This window comes from Octopus sinensis, linkage group LG2 (assembly GCF_006345805.1).
Source record: "Octopus sinensis linkage group LG2, ASM634580v1, whole genome shotgun sequence".
In the NCBI taxonomy this organism is placed as follows: domain Eukaryota; kingdom Metazoa; phylum Mollusca; class Cephalopoda; order Octopoda; family Octopodidae; genus Octopus; species Octopus sinensis.
In genome coordinates, this window is record NC_042998.1 from 64221974 (window position 1) to 64226973 (window position 5000).

Here is a 5000-nt window from a genome sequence, read left to right on the forward strand (position 1 = left end):
TCCAGAGTTTTCAACGAGTTGTCTTTTGCTTATCCCATATCCGACGTGTCACAATATCCATCCATCCATCCAACATCCGACTTTCCATCCATATATAAACACATACATGTGTATATATATATGTGTGTGTGTGTGTCTATGTGTGTCTATATGTATTATTATATGTACATGTGAATGCAGATATATGAAACATATATAGATAGATTATATATGTATGCGTGTGTGTATATCTATGTATATATCAATCTATCTATCTATCTATCTATCTATCTATCTATCTATCTATCTATCTATCTATCTATCTATCTATATAAAATCTCGCAGGGATGAAATGCCGGTTATGAATAAGAATATAAGGTGTTGGACCTGTATGTAAAATTCGGTTTCCACACTCCATCTAGCATATTGTCTACAGTGATTTTGCATTTTATTAGATCGGCAAGCTTAGGAATACCAAAGTGCAGGTGACTGACTGGATGGATCCTGAGGACGTTCAGAACCAAAGAGAAAAAAAAAACCACGAGGCTCCTCTGGAGGACGATGGTCCTTACCCACCTGGATTACTGCTCCCAGGTATTGTCACCCAACAGTGTAAAATTAACAGCGGACCTTGAAGCAATCCATCGAAGCTTCACAAAGTAGATCGTCTCATTGCAACAGCTCAGCTACTGGGAAACGCTGGAACAGCTAAGACTCTACTCTCTGGAGCGAAGATGGTAGAGGTATGCAATAATATACATCTGGAAGATCCCGGAAGGTATTGTAAAATATGTTGGCATTGAAAGCTACACAAATGAGAGGACGTTTCGCCACTGCACAGTGCCAATTATCGCAGCAATGCCATTGCGCTTCAGGACCAGTTACTACAGCAGCCCGGGTTTCAGCTTTTTAATATTCCCCCACAGAGCCTGATATAGGCGTTTTCAAATAAAAACTGGACCTCTTCCTGTCGAGAATCCCAGATGAACCTAGATTGCGGCAAGAGGTGCAAATGGGGGTAACGACCTCAAACACCTTTATTCACCAAATTCCATATATTAGATTAGGATCTCAATGCCCCAGCAAGGCCACAGCTTTGAGCTAAAATTATAATATATATATATATACACTCACACACACACATACACTCACACACACACACACACACACACCACACACACACACACACACACACACACACACACACACACACACACACATATATATATATATATATATATATATATATATATATATATAATATATATATATAAATCTATACATACATACTCGAAAGAGTAAAGCATATTAAAGGAAATAAATATAGTTATTCTGATGAAAAATATATTCTTAGAAAACTTCTATAAGATGAAGTGAGTATAAACAAAATTATTGAAGCAATACTGAAATCCATAGCAATTTAATTTTGTAGAACTCCTACACATACGATGTATTCAGTATTTCCTTTAATTGGTGTTCAAAGAAGAGGAGTTTTGGGACTTCCAACTCGCGAACATTCTACAAATGACTGCCCACGAGAGAAGCAAGGAGAACAACGTTGTGTGATTGTGCTTGGGATTTGTTTGTAGACATAGCAAATCTTAGCTTCACTGGGAACTGGAACCGTTCAAATTCACAGAGGTGAGATGGGATTAATGGGATACGTGGAATGAAGACATTCTCACACTTATATTTCCCAAGAGAAATGAATTTTGGCGGAATAAGCCTCTTGTTTCATTAGCACAGTGAAAAAAGCGCTTTTCTTTACTTTAAGAAAGAAGAGGTGGTGTTGTATACATTTGACGGAGAATTATTCAATATCATGTTTGCTTCTATCAGAATCGTTTACCTTTAAAGCGAAAACAAAAAAACGACGTATAAGACAAGTATGTAAGACATTTCTGTTTTTGAAAAAGAAGTTAATAATCAAGTGGCCTCCACCCTGTTGAGCATTCCCCGAATAATGTAAACCTCAATGCTAAATTTGCTACAGATTGATCCAGCCGTTTGGTCGTGCATAGAGAAAACACACACACACACTTACACAAACACACGCACGGATAATTTTAAATATATAGATATTCATACACACACACACAAACACGCATATATATATATATATATATATATATATATATATATATATATATATATATATATATATAGATAAACATTGTAAATCGGCGTATCATAAAATGTAAAGTTGGGGACAATGGTGAGATAGTAGAAGAGCTACCGTGGCGAACAAGAGGCTTAGCGTCGTTTTGTCCGTATATACGTTCGGAGTTCAATATATACACACACACACACACACACACACACACACACACACACACATATATATATATATATATATATATATATATATATACATGCATACATACACACTCACCTACATGCTTATCTAACATATGTGAATATGTGTTTTTACTTTACAGTTGATGTTTATAGACATTTTTGAAATAGATGTCAAAACAGTCATTGAAATTTTTTTTTTTCAATTATTGTTTTCACTTTAAAGATATAAAACATTACGTGACCAACTGATTTCACACTATTATCATTTAGACTACAAATATGTATTTATATGCTTTTCTCAGAAGTAACAATGAATATCACTTTTTCATTGTCTAATATTTTCACACTCGTTAAAGCTTCCAATATATATTACATGGATTTCATGGAAGAAGTATTGAACATCAAATTTACTAAATTGATATATAGACACTCATACATACACGTACACATACTAACACACACATGCACACATTCAAGCACACACACACACACTTACACAAACACACGCACGGATAATTTTAAATATATAGATATTCATACACACACACACAACACACACACACACACACACAACCCTCCAACACACACACACACACACAACACACACACACACACAACCCTCCAACACACACACACACACACACACAACACACACACACACACACACACACACATATATATATATATATATATATATATATATATACATGCATACATACACACTCACCTACATGCTTATCTAACATATGTGAATATGTGTTTTTACTTTACAGTTGATGTTTATAGACATTTTTGAAATAGATGTCAAAACAGTCATTGAAATTTTTTTTTTTCAATTATTGTTTTCACTTTAAAGATATAAAACATTACGTGACCAACTGATTTCACACTATTATCATTTAGACTACAAATATGTATTTATATGCTTTTCTCAGAAGTAACAATGAATATCACTTTTTCATTGTCTAATATTTTCACACTCGTTAAAGCTTCCAATATATATTACATGGATTTCATGGAAGAAGTATTGAACATCAAATTTACTAAATTGATATATAGACACTCATACATACACGTACACATACTAACACACACATGCACACACACATGCACACATTCAAGCACACACACACACACAACCCTCCAACACACACACACACACACACACACACACACACACACACACACACATATATATATATATATACATTCACTCATACACGGAGAAACACACAAATGCACGTACACACGCACATGGACACACACACACCGACACACACATGGACACATGCATATGTAAGTGTGTACATATGTATATATATATATATATATATATATATATAATATATATATATATATACAATGAAAATTTAAATGGAAGCCGCTTTGATACACAAACAAGTTATTAAAAGCGGCAATTCAACACACGGAAAATTCGAACATAAATGATGTTGCGATTATTATTGTACAATGGTTTATTTAGTTCTTAATGTAGCTTGCCTACCAACCACGTGGCTCCGGGTTCAGTCCCACTGCGTGGCACCTTGGGCAAGTGTCTTCTGTTATAGCCTCGGTCCGACCAAATCTTTGTGAGTGGATTTGGTAGACGGAAACTGAAAGAAGCCCATCGTAAATATGTATATGTATATGTATATATATATGTATATATATATGTATATCACGTGATCACGTGACCGACCAGACCATCAGATGTTGTTACACATCGCTGGTCACAATGCTTTCGCATTGTTTTAGCCTTCGAATGATGCCACCCCGCTGGCTAAGCGAGCAGGCCATATATGTATTTATGTATATATATATGTATATATGTATATATATATATGTGTGCGTGTGTGTGTGTGCGTGTGTGTATGTGTGTTTGTGCGTCTGAGTTTGTCCCCCAACATCGCTTGTCAACCGATGCTGGTGTGTTTACGTCACCGTAACCTAGCGTTTCTGCAAAAGAGAGTGATAGCATAAGTACTAAGCTTACAAAGAATAAGTCCAGGGGTTGATTTCCTTGACTAAATGATGTGCTCCAGCATGGCCGCAGTCAAATGACTGAAACAAGTAAAAGAGAGAGAGAGAGTAAATTGATATTATTAATAAACCGAAAGTCTTACAGACGCTGAATCAAAGGGATAAATTCTTTAGCATTTGTAACATTAATAAATTAACGTGCGTGATCAGCAATCTGTATGTGCTCTCCCTACATACAAAGAAACACACTCACGCTCTATTTGCTATAATTTCGATTAAATTATTCGCACGTAAACATTCTGGTTTTAAATTTTGGCACACAGTTAGCAATTTCGGGGGATTGTGTAAATAGATTACATCGACTTCCAGCGTTCAACTTGTACTCATTTTATCGACCTTGAAAGGATGAAAGGCAAAGACAGACCTCAGCAGAATTTGAACTCCTAACACGTATATACGGACAAAACGACGCTAAGCATCTTGCTCGCCTCGGTAACTCTTCTATTATCTCAACATTTTCCCCACCTATACATTTTATAATATGCCGCTTTACAATGTTTTTATGTAGTAAATGTAATCATTGAAGTGAGATTCTTGTTTTATACATAGTCCATCGTTAGTAGGGAAAGAACATATTCATATATCCTTAATGCTAATAGTTAAATCACAAGAAAATTAACCTTCATACCAAAAATGTATAATATGTGCTCACTTTTAGTCGTGGAAAAAGAGTGTTACACATA